Raw genomic sequence first — 24,329 nt, 5'->3', positions numbered from 1 at the left:
TTTTGATTTACAAAAAAATTGCCTCCCATTTGACAATGGCCTAAAATAGGCAAATTTATAGTCAATCTCACCAAATTATTGCTCTGGGTACAATAGCGAGGTTCACTTCAGCTCTAGATGTTCCCAATTGTTGTTGATGCTTTGGATCTAAATCAGGTCCCTTTAAGAGATGAAGCAATGAGGTCTCCAATGGCTATGTGACAAGTATCTCCCTTAGGTCTAATACCATGTAAGAATCCACCTTAGGAAAAATTTACCCAAGACCAAAGAACTTAAAACACAAGCACAAATTAGACCAAAGTATGATCAAAATAACTGTATAGTATTCAATACAATGTACAAGTACACAAGGAGTGCCTAAATATAAAGGCCTCTGAGATGCATCTAGAATTCCTTGAAATCAGCACCATGATAAGTCCAACAACTAGGCACATGTCCACCAGATATGGGTTATCCTCTATTAAGAATGGAAGTAAGTTTGTTGATGAGAGGATAAGCCTACAAAGGTGTGACATGCAAATCAGTGTTGTAGACACCATGTGCTAAATTAAGAGTGTGAATAACTATGTTGTTAACATGATAACTCAGTGAATGATGCAACCTCCTATGTTGTAGACACCATGTGCATAATTAGAGTTGTGTACTTCTGTGTTGTGAACTTGACAACCTAAAAAGTTGTGCAAACTCCTAGTGTCTCATAAAGAAAAATAATAAAATAATGCACTATCCTAAGTAAACTTAAGTAAAATGTAAATAATAAATAACTATTTACACCAACACTATCAAACTACCACAACCTTCCTAGTAATAAATGGTAGACATCCATTGGAATGATGTCACAAAGAGCCTTGCCATGATAACTCCCAATCTTGAACTTTACCAAACATTGCTCACTAACTAGGACATTATGATCATCTTGTACCCAAGCAATCTAATAGGGTTGGGGGTGTTTCTCCCTCTTGAGCTTTAGCTTTGAGACCATCTCCTCTAACATCAAGTTGTCATTGGTCCCAACATCAATAATCACATCACAACATTTACCCTCGCACTTGCACCTAGTACAAAATAATCTCCTCCTTTGTTCAGGGTCAGTCTCACCATTCAATAAGACCCTTTCATTAACTAGAACCTATCCTCTTTCTACATCCTCTAAATGTGATGACTATGCATCATCATCCACATGAGCAACCCTTTATTGACCATCGCCTCTCCTATCTGTCCTTGGTGTTGAGAGCATTCAAAGACACAATGACCTTCTTTATTACAATGAAAATATGTATCATGGAATCCTCCTCTTTCTAAAACTTGTCCATGTCCTCTACCTCTTCCTCTCTAATCTTCAAATTTTTGATCACGGGAGCAATTGAAACCCTTGTTCCTCTAATTTCAGCTAGTACCCACATCTTCATTTTTCTTCTAGTTCTCATTTCAGCCTCCAAATGACCTGGCACCTCCCCTTCATCCTTCACTGTGTCTTCTTTGGTTTCCATCAAATTTTTTTTTTAGTTTCTCCTCAACTCACAAGGAAAACTAGTATGCCTCTTCAATGCTAGTCATTCTAACTAGACTTAACTCCTCCTAAATGATAGGTCTTAACCCACTAAGCTAACAAGCAACCTTCTCCTTGTTTGCTTCTGCATGCCTCACCATAATAAGGACTTGGTAAAATTGTTCTATGTATTCCTAGATAGATTTTCTAGCTTTCTTTAACCCTTGCATCTTTTTGAAAAAATCAAGCTTGTAATCAACATGAATGAACTGCTTCTTTAGTTTGTCCACCTTGTTATCACATCTTGTGATTTTCTCCTTTCCTCTTCTATTTCTTTCCAACTTAATCTCTTGCCACTAGATTTTTTCATAGCCTTTCATTTTGGCCTTCATAAACTTAACCCTATCAGGTTCTTTGATATCCTCACTCAAAATATTCCTCCATCTTATTAATCTAGTTGATCAACTCATCTGGGTTTAGATTTCTTGAAAAAATACTGACATCAATTTTAGGTCTTTTTCGAAGCTTGGCAATGGCCCTAAAAAGTCTCTCCTCCACCTAGTTTAGGACTTCTATATCTCCTTCCCCTTCCTACCCAATATTTCCTTCTTCATTTTCTTCCTCACTTTCATCACCTACGACAACATTCATCCTTTATGAATCTCCTCCTATAATGCTTGGACTTGTCTCTGGAGGGATCTAACCTTAAGAGTAACAACTCTAGCCATTCCACCATGCTCCCTTTCTGGATGCATCTTCTTGTATCAAAACCCACAACCACATAGTCATAGTGCAAACTACCTCACAATCGGTGCTCTATCTACACACTCAAAAAAAATGGCTCTGATACCACTTGATGGGGGCACAATCCAAGACAAAAATGAACAAAATAGGAATGGGAGAATATTATCATCAAAAATGATATGCTATTACATTTAGTACAATAAAAATAAACTCCATGACATGCCCTATGGGATTAAAATGTTATCAAATTCTAGAGAAGACCCTTTTCACACTACCCTCTGGGTAGGTTTAGGATCATAGTCAACCAAACTATGGCCTTAAATGGCAGTGAAAATCCAACAAATTAGGGTTATGTCAACTTGGCACATAGTTTTAAAGTAGTTATGGACTTTATATCAAAAATTTGTAATAAAATAATCTATAGGAAATTGAATGTAGTTTCTAAACTACTAGACCTTATGTGAAGAAAAAAATATTGGTCAAAGTTTGGATTTTAATGTAGTACTATGAAAATTTCAATGCAAAAATAAAAAGTAAGTGTATGTCTAACCACCTTAATCAAAATGGAATGATAATATTTTTTTAATATAATTATAGATATAAAAAGTAGACTCATGCCCAGATATGACGCATATTTTTGGTTATTTTTATTCCAAATAAATAATTAAATATGAATTTTCTACTAAAACTTTTTTGGAAAAAAAACTCCCATCTCTGACCACGTTAACTAATAGAAAAAATTACCAAATTTTATTTTAATTTTAATTTTCTTATACTAGGTGAAGTATAGAATGTGATGCAACTTTTAGATTTAAAAAGTGTTATACTATTTAAAAGTTATAGCTATTTTTCAATCAGTATGTAAATTAGCACTTTATAATCATCTTCATTGAAAATTAACTAATAAATACTTATTTAACTTAGATTTTGACAACAATTATATCAATGGAATCTTGAGAGTTACAAAAAAATCCTTTTCATTTCATTCAATTTATATGAAAATAACATTGTCAGATAGCTACCCGAAGTCTGAGTGTCAATGAAAATCTTCTCAAACACATTTTTTGGGTTGACTAGGCTTGGTAAATACTAAGGCTAATCGGATATCGAATTTCAAATCAAATACCTAATTTCAAATCGAGTATCCGATCAAGTCCAAAAATTTTCAATTGAAATTTGGAGGAAAATTTGAGAGGAGAGATTTTCCAATGTCAAATTTGGAGGGAGGAAAATTTGAAAGGAAATAAGTTTAAGAGGGAAAATTTAGAGTATTTTAGAGAAAAATTTATTTGGGATAAGTGTGGACATTGATATTATTATTATTATAAATGATTATAATTATTATTATATTATAGTAATAGGTATGATTATTATTATTAAATATATATAGTAATATTATATGACTATTATTATATATAATAATATATATGGTTATTATTATTATTAAATCTATAATCTAGTAACATATATAATAATTATTGTTATATAATCTAATAATATATTATTATTATATTAAAATATACAAGATTATGTTATTATTATTAAATATAATGTTGTCATCAAATGTATCAAAACCTATGACCCATTTTGATGCATTTCCAATGGGTCCCTAGGGGTCCTACGGGTCCTAGGGATATAAATTGTCATGAAATGCATCGAGAGGGGTCATATGCTCAACTATGACCCCTCTCGATGCATTGCAACCCACCAAATGCATCCCTAGGAGTCCTAGGACCCCTAGGGACATAGCTTGTGATGAAATGCATAGAGAGGGGTCATAGGTCATCCTATGGCCCCTTTTGACCCATATAAACTATTATAACATTTCTTTAGGGGACCCAGGACACCTAGAGATATATGTTGTCATGGAATGTCTCGAAAGGGGTCATAAGTCATCCTATGAAAACTTTCAACCCATATAATCAATTATAATATGTCCCTAAGAATCCTAACACACTTCGAGACATATGTTGTAATAAAATGTATTGAAAGGGGTCATAGGTCATCCTATGGCCCCTTTCAACCCATACAAATGATTCTAATATGTCCCTATAGGTCATTGGACACATAGAGACATATGTCATCATGGAATGTATTTAAAGAACTCATAGATCATCATATGGCCCCTTTTGACCCATATAAATAATTTTAATATGTTATTAGGGATCTTAGGGCCCCTAGCCACATATGTTGTAGTAAAATGTGTCGAAAGGGATCATAGGTCATTTTATGGACCCTTTCAACCCACATAAATAATTGTAATGTGTCCCTAGGGGTCCTAGGACCCCTACAGACATATGTCATCATTGAATGTGTCGAAATGGGTCATAGGTCATCCTATGCCTCCATTCAACTCATATAAATGATTCTAATATGTCCCTAAGAGTCCTAGGGCCCCTAGAGACATATGTTGTAATAAAATGTGTTACCCCTTTCAACACATATAAACAATTGTAATATGTTGCTATGGGTCTTAGGACCTCTAGAGACATATGTTGTAATAAAATGTGTCGAAAGGCTCATAGATCATTGTATGACCTCTTTCAACCCATATAAATGATTCTAATATGTCTCTAGGTGTCTTAGGACCCTTAGAGACATATGTTGTCATGAAATATGTCAAAAAGGGTCATAGGTCATCCTTTGGCACCTTTCAACCAATATCGATGATTATAATATGTCTCTAGGAGTCCTAAGACCCCTAGAGACATATGTCATTATGAAATATGTCGAAAGGGATCATAAGTCATCCTATGGACCCTTTCGACCCATATAAACAATTGCAATATATCCTTAGGGGTCCTAGGACCCCGACAAACATATGTCAACATGGAATATTTTGAAAGGGGTCATAGATCATCCTATGGTCCCTTTCAACCCATATAAATGATTGTAATATGTCTCTAAGGGTCTGAGGACCCCAGCGACATGTATCATCATGAAATATATCAAAATTTTTCATAGGTCATCCTATGGCCCTTTTCGACCCATATAAATAACTCTAATATCTACTTAGGGGCCCTAGTACCCCTAGCAACATATGTTATCATGGAATGTGTCAAAAGCAATCATAGGTCATCCTATGGCCCCTTTTGACCCATATAAATGATTTTAATATGTCTCTAGAGAACTTAGGACCCGTAGAGACATATGTCATTATGAAATATGTCGAAAGGGGTCAAAGGTCATCCTGTGGCCACTTTCAACCCATACAAATAATTATAATATGTCCCTAGGGGTCTTAGGGCACCTAAAGACATATGTTGTAACAAAATGTGTCAAACTATGATCACTTTTGACTTATAAAGAATTATAATATGTCCATAGGGGTCTTAGAACCTTTAGAAACATATGTTGTAATAAAATGTATCAAAAGGGGTCATAGGTCATCCTATGGTTGCTTTCGATATGTCCCTAGTGGTCCTAGGACCCCTACATACAAATGTTATCATAGAATGTGTCAAAAGAGGTCATAGGTCATTCTTTGGCACATTTAAACCCATATAAATTATTACAATATGTCCCTAGGGGTCTTAGGACCCCTAGAGACATGTTGTCATAGAATGTGTCAAAGGGAGTCATAAATCATTCTATGGCCCCTTTTGACAAATATAAATGATTGTAATATGTCCCTAGTTGTCCTAGGACCCCTAGAGACATATTTCGTCATGGAATGTGTCAAAAGGGCCCATAGGTCATCCTATAGCCCCTTTCAACCCATATAAATAATTTTAATATGTCACTAGTGTTCTTAGGACCTTTAGATACATATGTCATCATGGAATGTGTTGAAAGGAATCATAGATCATCCTATGGCCCCTTACAACCCATATAAATGATTTTAATATGTCCCTAGGATTCCAAGAACCCTTAGAGACATATGTCATTATGGAATATGTCGAAAGGGGTCATATGTCATTCTATGGCCCCTTTTGACCCATATAAATGATTGTAATATGTCCCTAGGGGGCCTAGGACCCTTAGTAACATATGTCATTATTGAATGTGTCAAAAGGGGTCATATGTCATTATATCGCCTCTTTCGACCCATATAAATGATTTTAATATATCCTTAAGGGTCCTAGGGCCCCTAGAGACATATGTTGTAATAAAATGTGTCGAAATGGGTTATAGGTCATCCTATGACCACTTTTGACCAACATAAACAATTATAATATGTCTCTAAGGGTCTTAGGACCTTTAGAGACATATGATATAATAAAATGTGTCGAAAGAGGTCATAGATCATCCTATGGTTTCTTTTGACTCATATAGATTATTGTAATATGTCCTTAGGGGTCCTAGGACCCCTAGTAACAAATATCGTCAAGGAATGTTTCAAAATATTTCATAAGTCATCTTGTAACCCATTTCAACCCATATAAATGATTCTAATATATCCCTAGGGGTTTTAGAAGCCCTAAAGATATATGTTGTCATGAAATGTGTGAAAAGGGGTCATAGGTCATCTTATGGCCCTTTTTGACCCATATAAATGATTGTACTATATCTCTAGAGGTCCTAGGACCCGTAGAGACATATGTCATCATGAAATGTGTCAAAATGGGTCATAGTTCATCCTATGAACCCTTTCAACCAATATAAATGAAGATAAGATGTTGCTGGGAGTTGCAGGGCCCCTAGAGACATATTTAGTAACAAAATATGTCGAAAGGGGTCATAAGTCATTCTATGACACCTTTCAGCACATATTAAAAATTATAATGTTTGTAAGGGTCCTTGGACCCTTAGTGACATATGTTGTAATAAAATGTGTCGAAAAGGATCATAGGTCATCCTATGGCCTATTTCAATCCATATAAACAATTCTAATATATCATCATGGAATGTATCAAAAGAGGTCATAGGTCATCCTATGGCCCCTTTTGACTCATATAAATGGTTGTAATATGTTTTTAAGAGTCTTAGGGCCCGTAAAGACATATTTTGTTATAAAATATGTCAAAAGGGGTCATATGTCATCCTATGGCTCCTTTTGACCAATAGAAATGATTATAATATGTCCTTATTGGTCCTAGCACTTCTAGAGACATATTTTATAATATAATATATCGGAAGGGGTTATAGGTCATCCTCTGACCCCTTTCAACCCATATAAATGATTATAAGATGTCTCTAGGGTTCCTAAAACCCTTAGACACATATGTCATCATGAAATGTGCCGAAAGGGATCATAGGTCATCCTTTGGCACCTTTTAACCCATATAAATGATTATAATATGTCCCTAAGATTACTAAGACTCGTAGTGACATATGTCATCATGAAATGTGTTGAAAATGGTCATAGGTCATCTTATGGTCCCTTTTCAACCCATATAAAAGATTATAATATATCCCTATGGGACTTAGGACCCATATCAATGATTGTAATATATCTCTATGCGTCATAAGGACCCTAGAGTCATATGTTGTAATAAAATGTGTCAAAAGGGGTCAAGGTCATCATGTGACCCATTTCAACCTATATAAACAATTGTAATATGTCCCTAAGGGTCGTACAACTTCTACAGACATATGTTGTAATAAAAGATTTTGAAAAGGGTCCTAGGGTTCCTATGGGTCCTATGACCCCAAGAGACATGTCATCATGGAATGTGTCAAAAAAGATTATAAGTATTCATTTGGCACCTTTCATCCCATATAAATAATTATAATATGTCCCTAGGGGTCCTACGACCCCAAGAGACATATGTCGTCATAGACTGTGTCGAAAGGGGTCATTGGTCATCCTTTAGCACCTTTCAACTCATATAAATAATTATAATATGTCCCTAGGGGTCCTAGGACTCCTAGAAACATGTCATCATATAATGTGTCGAAATATGTCACAAGTAATCCTATGGCCCATTTCGACCCATATAAAAGATTGTAATATGTTTGTATGGTTCTTAGGACCCTTAGACACATATCTCATTATGAAATGTGCTGACAAGGATCATAGCTGATTTTATGGTCCCTTTCAACCCATATAAATGATTGTAATATGTCCCTATCGGTCTTAGAGACATATGTCCTCATGAAATGTGTCAAAAGTGGTCATAGGTCATTATATGGCCCCTTTTGACCTATATAAATGATTCTAATATGTCCTTAGGAGTCCTACGATCCCTAGTGACATATGTCATTATAGAATGTGTTGAAAGGGGTCATAGGTCACCCAATGGCCCCTTTTGACCCATATAAAAAATTGTAATATGTCTGTAAGGTTTCGATGACCCGTAGCGACATATGTTGTCATGGAATATGTTGAAAGGGGACATATGTCATCCTATGACCCCTTTTAACCCATATAAATGATTGTAATATGTCCCAAGGGGTCCTAGGACCCCTCGCGACATATGTCATCATTGAATGTGTCAAAGGGGGCCATAGGTCATCCTATGGCCTGTTTCGACTCATATAAATTATTGTAATATATTCCTAGGGGTCCTAGGGTCCCTAGAGACATATTCTATAATAAAATGTGTTGAAAGAAGTTATAAGTCATCCTCTTACCAATTTTGACCAATATAAACAATTATAATATCTCTATAAGGGTACTATGACCTTTAGAGACATATGTTGTAATAAAATGTGTTGAAAGGGGTCATAGGTCATTCTAAGGCCTCTTTTAACTCATATAAATGATTTTAATATGGCCCTAGGTGTCCTAAGACCCCTAGAGACATATGTCATCATGAAAATTATCAAAACGGTTCATAGATCATCTTTTGGCACCTTCCAACCCATCTAAATGATTTTAATATGTCTAGGGGTCCTAGGACCCCTAGAGACATATGTCATCATGGAATGTGTTGAAAGGAGTCATAGGTCCTCCTATGACCTCTTTCAACCCATATAAACAATTTTAATATGTCCTTAAGAGTCATAGGACTCTTAGAGACATATGTTGTTATGGAATGCATTGAAAGGGCCTATGACCCCTTTCAACCCATATAAATGATTGTAATATGTCCCTAGGGGTCCTAAGGCTCCTAGAGACATATGTTGTAATAAAATGCGCGAAAAGCACTCATAGGTCATCTAATGACCCCTTTCGACTCATATAAACAATTATTATATATCTCTAGGGGTCATATGGCCCCTTTTAACCCATATAAATTATTCTAATAAGTCAGTAGGGGTCCTATGACCCCTAGCGACATATGTCATTATGCAATGTATTGAAAGGGCTCATAAGTCATTGGATAGCCCCTTTTGACCCATATAAAAGATTGTAATATGTCCCTATGGGTCCTAGGACACCTAGGGACATATGTTGTTATGAAATGTGTCGAATGGGGTCAAACATTATCTTATAACCCCTTTCGACCCATATAAACAATTATAATATGTCTCTATGGGTCTTAAGACTTTTAGAAAAATATGTTGTAGTAAAATGTGTTGAAAGGGGGCATAGGTAATTCTATGGCCCCTTTCGATCCATATAAATGATTCTAATATGTCCCTAGGGGTCTTAGTACCTTTATTGACACATGTCATCATGAAATGTGTTGAAAGGGGTCATACATCATTCTTTAGCACTTTTCAGCCCATATAAATGATTATAATATGTTCCTAAGTTTCCTAAGACCTCTAGTGACATGTCATCATGTAATATGTTGGAAGGGGTCATAAGTCATCCTATGGCCCCTTTCAACCCATATAAATGATTGTAATATGTTCTTAGAGACATCTGTCATCATGAAATACTTTTAAAAGGGTCTTAGGTAATATTATTTCCCCTTTCAACTCATATAAATGATTGTAATAATTCCTTAGGGGTCCTTAGGACCCTATAGATATATGTTGTAAAAAAAGGTGTTGAAATGGCTCATAGCTCATCCAATGGCCCCTTTTGCCTCATTTAAACAATTAAAATATGTCCCTATGAGTCTTAGGACCCCTAAAGACATATTTCATCATGTAATGTGTCAATAGGGGTCATAGGTCATCCTATGGCCCTTTTCGAACCATATTAATATGTTGTTAGGGGTCCTAGAACCCCTAGAGACATATATCATCACGAAATGTGTTGAAAGGGGTCAGAGGTCATCCTATGGCCCGTTTTGACCCATATAAACGATGATAATATGTCCCTATGGGTCCTAGGGCCCCTAGAGACATATGTTGTAATAAAATATGTTAAAAGGCATCATAAGTCATCCTATGACCTATTTTGACCCATATAAAGAATTATAATATGTCACTAGGGATCCTACAACCCTTAGCATAATAAAATGTGTCGAAAGGGGTCATAAGTCATCTTATGACCCCTTTTAACTCATATAAAAGATTCTAATATGTTCTTAGGGGTCGTAGGACCCCTATAGACATATGTCATCATTCAATATGTTGAAAGGGGTCATAGGTCATCCTATGGCCCCTTCTAACCCATATAAATGAGTGTAATATGTTCCTAGGAGTCCTAGGGCCCATAGAGACATGTTGTAGTAAAATGTGTCAAAAAGTGTCATATGTCATCCTATGACCCCTTTCAACCTATATAAATAATTATAATATGTCCCTAGGGGTCCTAAGACCTTCTAGAGATATATGTTGTAATAAAATATGTCGAAAGGAGTCATAGGTCATCCTATGCTACCTTTGGACCCACATAAATGATTCTAATATGTATATAGGGGTGTTGAGATAATGGGTGTTGCACACATTGCATAATATTGTTATTTTATTATTTTATTTTTATTATGTAATGTTGTACCTAGATGGACGTGCAACATGTAAAGATTCCTATGGAATATTCTTGATGAGTTGTATTGTAACATTGTGATAATATTTGATGTAATTATTTAATATTGGGGAAAAGAATTAAAAGCCCAATATTAAATGTGGGGTCAGTGGGTTAGGTAGCACATGGTTTTAGCACATGGTTTATGTAATACCACTTAGTGGTTTTGTGGGACTTGCTACTATATAAGCAGCCACAAGGGTAGTTGTCAGGACAAGGCTTGACAGGTTAGCCAAGGGAGCATTTGTGAAGGTTGAAAGCATGGCATGGGATGTGTGGATTCATGCTTGTTCATATAGTTTGCTCGGTTGTGGCTATGGCCATGAAGACTTCCATGGTTGTATAGCAATGGTATTTTTTGCTGAATAATACATGGTGATGGATGCTTTTGGAGGCTGGGTTTTTTCTCTCAATGAGGGTTTCTCAGGGTATATCTTGTGTCACAATTTTGTGGGTATGTTGTCTATTCTCTTGCATGTGGATTTTAATTTCGTGTTTATTTCAGATCTATTATGGGTTATGTGGAAATGGTTATATTTTTTATTGCCAAGTTTCCTTACAAGTGGTATCAGAGCTATGATTTTATTATTATAACCCTAGATTGAATCCATGGGAATGCATGAGAGGATGAAAGAAAAGGGCAAGATATATGAATGATTTATTGCAGATCTGAGGGTTTTGGATTTGCTATTATAATGGGATGTTAAAATATTTTGGGCATGTGAAATTGTTGGAGAAAAAGATTTTTTCGGATGTTTCATTTAAATGAGGGTTTTGGGGGGTAGCTTGCAAAAATGACCTCCTGGGTAGAAACAAACCTCACCATTGGATCCGGGTCAACATTTCCATAAAATTTGATATATAATATGCCCTAGTTTGGCCATGTTGAAAGGAAATGAAAGAGTTTTTTGGTTTCAACTCATGATGGCCGTCAAATTTAATCCCATCGGAATTTTCGTCACTGAAAAAATAAATAAAAATAAAAAATCGTACTGAAAATGGTAAAAAGACTGTCTTAGTAAAATGGCCATAACTTTCTCTCAGAATATCAAATTTTAGAGTTCTTACAGGCGTTGGAAAGCTAATTCAGAGCACTACAAGATGGTGTAGGTTTGGTTCTATGATTTTAAAATTTTTTCAGGTTTTAAGAGCCCTAAAGTCAGATGTTATTTATTTTGAGCACGGATTGGGGCATAACTTGGGCATACAGAGTCGGATTTTGGACTTCGAGTAGTCAACAAAAAGCTCTTGGAGAGCTCTACACATTGGTTTAGATTTGGTGCAGGTTTGGTATGATTTATTTGTTGATATATTTATCTGAACATTTTATAGATAAATTTTGACTATGGTAACATTGTGAGTTTATGACATTGGAGATTTAAGATTTGATGGCATTATATACTCAATTCAGATTGGTCTCATGCTGATATGGTTATCAGTGTTTGGTTTGGATATGCATGATGACTTGTTGGGTCTACAAGTTGTGGAGTGTTGTAAGCGGTCTATACTTACAGGTTGCATTTATGGCTTGGCTATGGGTTGTCTTTGCCCATTGATCTTTCATTATTGATGCATATTCAGATGGGTGGCTTGGATTTGGGTTGTCTATGCCCTAAGTCACATGATTTACTATTTTCTTCATGTAGAAGGGATGAGATGTTGTTACCAGGTACAATCATGGTAGAGGATTGTGGTTGACTATGCTAACAGGTTAGACATATTGAGAGCTAGATGCTCAGTTCATGGATGTGATCATGGTGTCATAGATTTTGGCATGACATGATTGGTTATACAGGTACATCCTTGATGTTCATTAGCTTGGATTTTCTGATTCAGTTATGGTGGTATATCTTCTTGGTTGAGGATCATGGTTATTTGGTTTCTTTTAATGAGCTCATGATGTGCACTTTGAGTTCTTTGATACTTTAATGCCTTGGTTGATTCTCATGGTTAGAGGATGGTATTTTTCATCATGATGTCATGGATAGCTTGGATACACAATTTAGTGGGAGCTTGTGATAGTGATGGGGTGACAGTGTAGGATTAGTTCCTAGTTTGGTTTGGATCTTCAAGTAGGAGATGGATTTTATGATGCCATAGGTGGCTTGGTACCACGGTTGAGTGGGAGTTGTTGGCATTGATATATTTATTGAGTGGTTGCAGATGTTGGAGGTTTGTCTTAGATCTTGTTGCTGCAAAAGCGTCTTTGACATTTGCATGGTGCACTTGTTATCTTCATGGTGTTTGAAGATGATTAGATCTTGAGGACTCATGGAGTTCTTGGTTATCTTCATAGTGTGTGGAGATGGTTCTTCCTGGTATGTGGATATGGTTTTCTTCATGGTGTGTGGAGATGGTTGCATCTTGAGGACTCACAGAGTTCTTGGAAAAAGTGTGGTTTATGTTTTTATTTGACATGTTATCCTTGGTGTGAGGATGGTTTCATTATTATGTCATGGTATACTCTTGGCACGCGTTTAGAGTTGTGACATGTTATAGTATGTTCATGTGGAGCATGTTATCTCTTTGGTTGAGATGGTAAGATCATGTTGTCATAATTATGTTCCTGAGGCCATGGTTGGAAGTTTGACATTGATCTTTGTTTAGTTTCTTGGTATTGAGTACACTGATCATAAGTTGGATACTTCATGATATTGCTATGTTGCATTTGGAGTTGGCATGGATTGATTGGTTACAGGTGCTCATGGATACTTAGAGATGGTGGTGACGCTGATTTCTCTTGGATTAGAGAAGTATTTGTTGGCACAGTTGATGGTTTCAGCAGGAAGTCTGAGGGGCAGTCACCTGATATGGACTTGAGAGGAGCTTGTTCTTAGAAGAGTCTTGGTTGGAGACTTGGATATCTTTATGAGCATTCTCATTCCCCACTCTTGGTCTACTCGACGGTTTGCTACTTGAGAGGTATAGCCCATTATTTTCTCTCAGTTGCATTATATTTATGCTTGTCTTTCATGGATATGGATCTTGAGCTATGGTACATGAGTTAGTTCTGGAGGGTTCATTTGAGAGATGGTTTAGCATTGGTTATCTCCATGTGCATATGTTGCTATGCTAGTTGAGTTTGGGAGATGGTTTTATATTGGACATTTTTCTTTGGATTAGAAATGGTTATTCCTTGGTTTAGGAATGGTTTATTGAGTTTGATCTTCTTGTGAGAGGCTTACATCCATGATTAGTTATATGGTATGTTTTGGGTGTTGTTGAGGCTTCTTGTTGGGGTTTTATGGAGGAGATCTAACTTGCACAATTTACATCTAGAGGTGTGTGTAGAAGGACATGATACAGGTTATGATTTGCATAGTTTCTCCAATCTTGGTTATCTTCCTGGATGTTTAGTTTTGCCTACATTGGATTTGAGATTGGTTAGATATTGTGATCACTTATTTGTGCTCATGTATGTCATGTGAGAGATGACATGGTTATTTTTTTATCTCTTTCCTTTGTTGGTTGTGGAGAATTTGGGCAACTATTGGAGACTTGTTATGAGAATTTATTCTTGCAGGATATTGGATTATGTATTGTGGATGTCCTTGATACTACATGGATTCACTTCTTTGAGATGTGTTGAGTGGATTAGTTATAGATTTGACATTATCTTTTGCAGTGGGAGCTTCTTGGTATATATGTGGTAGGTATTGCTCTTGAGGCTTGTGATTGTAGGTTATAGATTGGATATGTCGGTGATATGAGATTCACTTGTTATACCTTTGAGGTATGGATAGTTGGATGGGTTTGACACTTTTCTATGGGTGCTATTTCAGCTATGGATATTTTGACAACTACGGATACATGTGATTACCTTTGGATCAGGTTATTTGTGCTTGGAATTTTAGTTGGTACAAGATTTTATGATCTTCTAATGCGACAAGTTGGGTGGTTTTCTCTTTGGATGGCTTCTATGTATGTCCAGTGGGAGTGGCATAATAAGAGGTGAGATCATTCATGTTTGAGATGCTGGATACTTTGGTTTTGTTGCAGGTACTAGGATAGAGCACTTGGTATATTTTGATCCATGATGGTGGATGTGCTGGGAGGGATTGTTCCCTTGTTCATTTATGTGGCTACGGATTGACCCTATGCAATATATACAACAAGTAGGAGATTGTTGAGATAATGGGTGTTGCACACATTGCATAATATTATTATTTTATTATTTTATTTTTATTATGTAATGTTGTACCTAGATGGATGTGCAACATGTAAAGATTCCTATGAAATATTTTTGATGAGTTGTATTGTAACATTGTGATAATATTTGATGTAATTATTTAATATTGGGGAAAAGAATTAAAAGCCCAATATTGAATGTGGGGTCAGTGGGTTAGGTAGCACATGGTTTATGTAATACCAATTAGTGGTTTTGTGGGACTTGCTACTATATAAGAAGCCACAAGGGTAGTTGTTGTAGAGAGAAAAAAAAGAGAGACAAGGAGAAGAAAAAAGGCAAGAGTCGAGCAGGACAAGGCTTGACAGGTTAGCCAAGGGAGCATTTGTGAAGGTTGAAAGCATGGTATGGGATGTGTGGATTCATGCTTGTTCACATAGTTTTCTTGGTTGTGGCTATGGCCATGAAGACTTCCATGGTTGTATAGCAATGGTATTTTTTGCTGAATAATACATGGTGATGGATGCTTTTGGAGGCTGGGTTTTTTTCCCTCAATGAGGGTTTCCCAAGGTATATCTTGTGTCACAATTTTGTGGGTATGTTGTCTATTCTCTTGCATGTGGATTTTAATTTCGTGTTTATTTCAGATCTATTATGGGTTATATGGAAACGGTTATATTCTTTATTGCCAAGTTTCCTTACAAGGGGTCTTAGGGCCTCTACAGTTATATTTCATCATGGAATGTGTTTAAATGGGTCATAGGTCATCTTATGGTCCCTTTCAACCCATATAAATGATTTTAATATGTCCCTATGGGTCCTAGGAACCTTAGAAATATATGTCATCATAGAATGTGGTGAAAGGGGTCATAAGTCATCTTATGGCCCATTTCAATTCATATAAATGACTATAATATAACCCTATGGGTCCTAGGACCCCTAGATACATATTTTCTCATGAAATGTGTCGAAAGGGGTCATAGGTCATCTTATGGTCCCTTTCAACCCATATAAATCTAGTTGTAATATATCCCTTGGGGTTCTAGGGCCCCTAGAGTCATATATTGTAATAAAATGTATCGAAAAGGGTCATAGGTCATCCTATGACCCCTTTCGACCAATAAAAACAATTATAATACATCCCTAAGGGTCATAGGATCTTCACAAAAATATGTTGTACTTAAATGTGTCAAAAGGGGTCATAGGTCATCCTATGGCCCCTTTCAACCCATATAAATGATTCTAATATTTTCCTAGCAGTCCTAGGACCCCTAGAGGCATATGTCAGCATGAAATGTGTCAAAAGGGTTCATAAGTCATCCTATTGCCCCTTTTGACCCATATAAATGGTTAGAATATAACCCTAAACATCCTAGGACCCCTAGAGACATATGTTATCATAAAAATTATCAAAAGATATCATAGGTCATCCTATGACCCCTTTCAACTTATGTAAATGATTGTAATATATCACTAGGGGTCTTAGGGCTCCTATAGTCATATATTGTAATTAAATGTGTCGAAAGGTGTCACAGGTCATCCTATGACCCGTTTTGATCCATATAAAATATTATAATATGTCCCTAAGGGTCTTAGGACCTCTAACAACATATGTTGTAATAAAATATTTCAAGAGGGGTCATAGATTATCATTTTCCACCTTCCAACCCATACAAATGATTATAATGTCCCTGCGGGTCCTAGGACTCTTAGAGACATATGTCATCATGGAATGTGTCAAAAGGGGTCATAGGTAATCCTATGGCCACTTTTGACCCATATAAACAATTGTAATATGTCCTTAGAGGTCCTAGGACCCTTAGAGACATATATCATCATGGAATGTGTCGAAAGAAGTGCCTTCAACCCATATAAATGATTGTAATATGTCCCTAAGGGTCCTAGGGACCTTAGGGACATATTAAAATAAAATGTGCTAGAAGGTATCATAGGTTATCCTATGAACCCTTTCAACTCATATAAACAATTATAATATGTCCATAGGGGTCATAGGTCATCCTATGGCCCCTTTCAACTTATATAAATGATTGTAATATGATCGTAGAGGTCTTAGGACCCTTAATGACATATGTCATCATGGAATGTGTCAAAAGGGGCATAGGTCATCCTAGGCTCCTTTCGACCCATATAAATGATTATAATATATCCCTAGGGGTCCTAGGGTCCTTAAAGACATGTTGTAATAAAATATTTCAAAAGGGTTCATAGGTCATCCTATGGCCCCTTTCAATCCATATAAATTCTTATAATATATCCCTAGGGGTCCTAAGACCTCTAGTGTCATATGTTCAAATAAAATGTGTCGAAAAAGGTCATAAGTCATCCTATGACCCTTTTCGACCCATGCAAACAATTATAATATGTCCCTAGGGGTCTTAAGACTTTTAGAGACATATGTTGTAATAAAATGTGTCGAAAGGGGTCACAGGTCATCGTATGGCCCCTCTCGACTCATATAAATGATTACAATATGTCCCTAAGGGTCTTAGGAGCCATAGAGATATATATCATCATGGAATGTGTCGAAAGGGGTCATAGGTCATCTTTTGACCCATTTCAATGAATATAAATGATTATAATATGTCCCTAGGGGTCTTAGGACCCCTAGGGACATATGTCATCATAGAATCTGTCTAAAAGGGTCATAAGTCATCATATGGCCTCTTTCGACCCATATAAATGATTGTAATATGTCCTTAGGGTTCCTAGGGCCCCTAGAGACATGATATAATAAAATATGTTGAAAAGAGTCATAGCTTATCCTATGACCCCTTTCAACCCATATAAAAAATTATAATATGTCTCTATAGGTCCTAAGACCCTTGGTGACATATGTTGTAATAAAATGTGTCAAAATTGGTCACAAGTCATCCTATGACCCCTTTCAACATATATAAATGATTGTAATATGTCCTTTGGGGTTCAAAACTTTTAAAGACATATGCCATCATGGAATATGACAAAAGGGGTCATAGCTCATCATATGGCCACTTTCAACCTATATAAACGATTGGATTATGTCCTTAGGGGTCTTAGGACCCCTAGAGACATATTTCATCATGGAATGTGTCAAAAGGGGTCATAGGTCATCCTATGGCCCCATTCAACTCATATAAACAATTGTAATATATCCATAAGGGTCTTAGGGCCCCTAGAGTCATTTGTTGTAATAAAATGTGTCGAAAGAGGTCATAGGTCATCTTATAACCCCTTTCAACACATATAAACAATTATAATATATCCCTAGGGGTCTTAAGATATCTACAAAAATGTGTTCTAATAAAATATGTCAAAAGGGGTCATAGGTCATCGTATGGCTCCTTCTCACCGATATAAATGATTCTAATATTTCCTTAGGGGTCCAAGGACCCCTAGAGGCATATGTCATCATGAAATGTGTCAAAAGTAGACATTGATCATTCTATGGACACTTTTGACCCATATAAATAATTAGAATATATCATTGAGGGTTCTAAGACCCTTAGAGACATATGTCGTCATGGAATGTGTCCAAAGTGGTCATATTTCATCCTATGGCCTCTTTCAATCCATATAAATGATTGTAATATATCCTTAAGGGTCCTAGGGCCCCTACAGTCATATGTTATAATAAAATGTGTTGAAAGGGGTCATAGGTCATTCTATGACCCCTTTCGCCACATATAAATAATTATAATATGTCCGCAGGGGTCTTAAGACATCTAAAGACATATGTTGTAATAAAATGTGTCGAGATGGGTCATAGATCATCCTATGGCCCCTTTTGACCCATATAAACAATTCCAATATGTTCCTAGAGGTTCGTAGAGACATATGACAACATGGAATGTGTTGAAAGATGTCACAAGTCATCTTATGGCCCCTTTCAACCAATATAAATGATTCTAATATGTCCCTAAGAGCATTAGGACCCATAGAGACATATGTCATTATGTAATATGTTGAAAAGGGTTATAGGTCATCATATGGCCCCTTTTAACTAATATAAATGATTATAATATGTCCCTAGGGGTCTTAGGACCCCTCGACACATATGTCATCAAGGAATGTGTCAAAAGAGGTCATAGGTCATCCTATAGCCCCTTTCGACCCATATAAATGATTGTAATATGTTATTGAGTGTTGTAGGGCCCTTAGAGACATATGTTGTAATAAAATGTGTCGAAAGGGATCATAGTTCATCCTATGACCCCTTTTAACCTATATAAATAATTATAATATGTCTCTACGGGTCCTACGACCCCTAGAGAGATATCTTGTAATAAAATGTGTCGAAAGTGGTCATAGGTCATCCTATGGCCCATTTTGACCCATATAAAAGATTCTAATATGTCCCTAAGAGTACTAGGACCCCAAGAGACATGTAGTCATGAAATGTGTTGAAAGCAGTCATAGGTAATCTTTTGACACCTTTCAACCAATATAAATTATTATAATATGTCCCCTAGGACCCCTAAAGACATATGTCACCATAGAATGTGTTGAAACTGGTCATAGGTCATCCTATGGCACCTTTGGACACATATAAATGATTGTACTATGTCCTTAGAGATCTTAAGAAACCTAGAGACATATGTCTTCATGGAATGTGTCGAAGGGATTCATAGGTCATCCTATGACTCATTTTGACACATATAAATGATTGTAATATGTCCCTAGGGACTCTAGGGCCCCTAGAGACATATATTGTAATAAAATGTGCCGAAAGGGATCATAGCTCATCCTATGACCCCTTTTGACACATAAATAATTATAATATATCCTTAGGTGTCATAGGACCTGTAGAGACATGTTCTAATAAAATATGTTAAAATTGGTCATAGGTCATCCTGTGACCTCTTTCAACCCATATAAATGATTCTAATATGTCCCTAGGGGTCCTAGGACTCCTAGAGACAAATGTTATAATGGAATGTGTCAAAAAGGGTCATAGGTCCCACTTTGGCACCATTCAACCCATATAAATGATTATAATATGTCTGTAGGGGTCTTAGGACCTATAGAGACATATGTCATTATAGAATATGTATAAATAGATCATAGATCATCCTATGGCCCCTTTCTACCCATATAAATGATTGTAATATGTCCCTACGGGTTCTAAGACTCATATAGACATATGTCATCATGGAATGCGTCAAAAGGGGTCATAAGTCATCCTATGGCCCTTTCCTTTCAACCCATATAAATGATTGTAACATATCCCTAGGGGTCTTAAGATCCCTAATGATACATTTCATAATAGAATGTGTCAAAAGGGGTCACAGGTCATCTTATGGCCCCTTTCGACTCATATAAATGATTCTTATATGTCCTTAGGGGTCCTATGAACTTTATAGACATATGTCATCATGGAATGTGTCGAAAGGGGTCATAGGTCATCCTATGGCCCCTTTTGACCCATATAAATAATTTTAATATGTCCCTATAAGTCTTGGGACCCATAGAAACATATGTCATCATTAAATGTGTCGAAAAGGGTCATAGGTCATCCTATGGCCCCTTTTAACCCTAGTGACAATCGTTGTAATAAAATGTGTTAAAATGGGTCACATGTCATCATTTGACACCTTTCAATCCATATAAATGATTATAATATGTTCTTAGGGGTCTTAGAAACTCTATAGACATATGTTGTCATGAAATGTGTCAAAATGGATCATAGATCATCGTATGGCCCCTTTTGATTCATATAAATTATCGTAATATGTCCCTAGGGGTCGTAGGACTACTAGTGACATATGTCATCATAAAATGTGTTGAAAGGGGTCATAGGTCATCCTATGAAACCTTTCAACCCATATAAATGATTGTAATATGGCCTTAAAGGTCATAGAACCTATAGAGACATATATAGTCACATAATGTGTCGAAAGAGGACATAGGTCGGCATATGGCCCCTTTCGACCCATACAAATGATGATAATATATCCCTAGGGGTCCTAGGGCCCCTATACACATATGTTGTGATAAAATATGTTGAAATGGGTCATAGGTCATCCTATGATCCCTTTCGACCCATATAAAGAATTATAATTTGTCCCTATGAGTCTTAGGATGCCTAGAGACAAATGTTTTAATAAAATATGTCGGAAGCAATAATAGGTCATCCTATGGCCCCTTTCAACCCATATAAATGATTGTAATATATCCCTAAGGGTCTTAGGACTTTTAGAGACATATGTCATCTTGGAATGTGTTGAAAGGGGTCATAGGTCATCATATGACTCCTTTCTATCCATATAAATGATTATAATATATCCCTAGTGGTACTAGAGATGCTAGAGTCATGATATAATAAAATGTGTCGAAAGGGGTCATAGGTCATCCTATGACCCCTTTCAACCCATACAAATAATTATAATATGTCCCTAGGGGTCCTAAGGCCTCTAAAGACATATGTTGTAATAAAATGTGTCAAAAAGTGTCATAGGTCATCCTATGGCCCCTTTTGACTCATATAAACGATTTTAATATGTCCCTAGGGGTCTTAGGATCCCAAGAGACATATGTCATCATAGAATGTGTCAAAAGTAGTCAGAAGTCATCTTCTAGCACCTTTCAACCATTAGAAATGATTATAATATGTCTCTGGGTGTCCTAAGACCTTTAGAGACATATGTAGTCATGAAATTGTTGAAAAGAGTCAGCTCATTTTATGGCCCCTTTCAACCCATATAAATGATTATAATATATCCTTAGGAGTCCTAACTCTTAAAGATATATCAAAATGTGTTGAAAGGGGTCATAGGTCATCTTGTAGCCCCTTTCAACCCATATAAATGATTTTAATATATCCTTAGGGGTACTAGGGATGCTAGAGTCATATATTGTAATAAAATGTGTCGAAAAGAGTCATAGGTCATTCGGTGACCCCTTTTGACCCATATAAACAATTATAATATGTCCCTAGGGGTCCTAGGACCTCTAGGGACATATTTTGTAATGAAATGTGTCAGAAGGGGTCATAAGTCATCCTATGGCACCTTTCGACCCATATAAACAATTCTAATATGTCCTTAGGGGTCTTAGGATGCCAAGAGACATAGGTCATTATGGAATGTATCGAAAGGAGTCTTAGGTCATCTTTTGGCAACTTTCAACCAATATAAATGATTATAATATGTTTGACACATATTTTGTTATGGAATGTGTCGAAAAGGGTCATAGGTCATACTATAGTCAATTTCGAGTCATATAAATGATTGTAATATGTCCTTAGGTGTTCTAGGGCCCCTAGAAACATATGTTGTAATAAAATGTGTCGGAAGGGGTCATAGGTAACCCTATAACCACTTTCAACTCATATAAATAATTCTAATATGTTCCTAGGGGTATTAGGTCTTTTAGAGATCTATGTTTTAATAAAATGTGTCAAAATGGGTCACAAGTCATCTTATGGCCCCTTTCAACCCATATAAATAATTCTAATATGTTCTCAGGGGTTGTAAGACCCCTAAAGACATAGGTCATCATGGAATGAGTTGAAATGGGTCATAGGTCATCCTTTGGCACCTTTCAACTCATATAAATGATTATAAAATGTCTCTAGGGGTTCAAGGACTAGTAGAGACATATGTCATCATAGAATGTGTATAAACAGATCATAGATCATCCTATTGCCCTTTTCTACCCATATAAACAATTTTAATATGTCCCTAAGGGTCCTAAGACACATAGAGAGATACATTATCATGGAATGTGTCGAAAAGGTTCATAGATCATCTTATGGCTCTTTCGACCTATATAAATGATTGTAATATGTCTCTAGGGGTCTTAGGACCCCTAGCGGCACATGTCATTATAGAATGTGTTGAACCTTTTCGACCCATATAAATGATTTTTACATGTCCGTAGGGGTCCTACGACCCCTATAGATATATACCATCATGCAATGTATCGAAAGGGGCCATAGGTAATGCTATGGCCTCTTTCAACCCATATAAATAATTGCAATATATCTCTATGGGTCCTTGGACCTATAGAGACATATGTCATCATTAAATGTGTCAAAAGTGGTCATGGTCATCCTGTAACCCCTTTTGACCCATATAAATGATTGTAATATATCTCTATAGGTCCTAGGGCCTCTATAGACCCATATAAATGATTCAAATATGTTCATATGGGACCATGGAACCTTATAGACATATGTCATCATGGAATGTGTCAAAAGAGGTCATAGGTCATCCTATGGCCCCTTTCGACACATAAATGATTGAAATATGTCTCTAAGGGTCATATGACCTATAGAGAAAAATGTCGTCACAAAATATGTCAAAAGGGGTCATAGGTCATCCTATGGCTCCTTTCGACCCATATAAATAATTGTAATATGTCCCTAGGTGTCCTAGGGCCCCTAGAGACATTTTGTAATAAAATGTATCGAAAATGGTCATAGTTCATCCTATTACCCCTTATACTCATAAAAAATTATAATATGTCCCTACGGGTCTTAGGACCCCCGGTGACATATGTTGTAATAAAAGATTTTGTAAGAGGTCATAGGTCATCTTATGGCCCCTTTCAACTCATATAAATTATTATAATATGCCCCTATGGGTCTTAAGACTCCTACAGACATATGTCATTGTGGAATGTATCGAAAGGGGTCATAGGTCATCCTATGGCCCATTTCGACCCATATAAATGATGATAATATGTTCTTTGGGGTCCTAGGGCCCCTAGAGACATTTTGTAATAAAATGTGTCAAAAGGTGTCATAGGTCATCCTATGACCCCTTTCAACCCATATAAATAATTATAATATTTCCCTACAGATCCTTGGACACTTAGAGACATATGTTACAAACAAATGTGTTGAAAGTAGTCATAGGACATCTTATTTCCCATCTCGACCTATATAAATGATTCTAATATGTCTCTCGGGGTCTTAGGACCTTTAGAGACATATGTCATAACGGAATGTGTTGAAAGGGGCCATAGGTCATCCTATAGCCCCTCTTTACCCATATAAATGATTTCAATATATCTTTAAGTGTGATATGACCCCTCAAGACATGTCATCATGAAGTGTGTCAAAAGGGGTAATAGGTAATCTTAAGGACCCTTTTTACCCATATAAACGATTGTAATATGTCCCTAGGGGTCATATGACCCTTAGAGACATACCATCATGGAATGTGTCGAAAGGGGTCATAGGTCATCCTATAGCCCCTTTCGACTCATATAAATGATTG

The sequence above is a fragment of the Cupressus sempervirens genome, chromosome 10, assembly GCF_028749045.1.
Source record: "Cupressus sempervirens isolate cs-2001-9-10 chromosome 10, ASM2874904v1, whole genome shotgun sequence".
In the NCBI taxonomy this organism is placed as follows: domain Eukaryota; kingdom Viridiplantae; phylum Streptophyta; class Pinopsida; order Cupressales; family Cupressaceae; genus Cupressus; species Cupressus sempervirens.
This window is presented reverse-complemented; position numbering follows the sequence as displayed.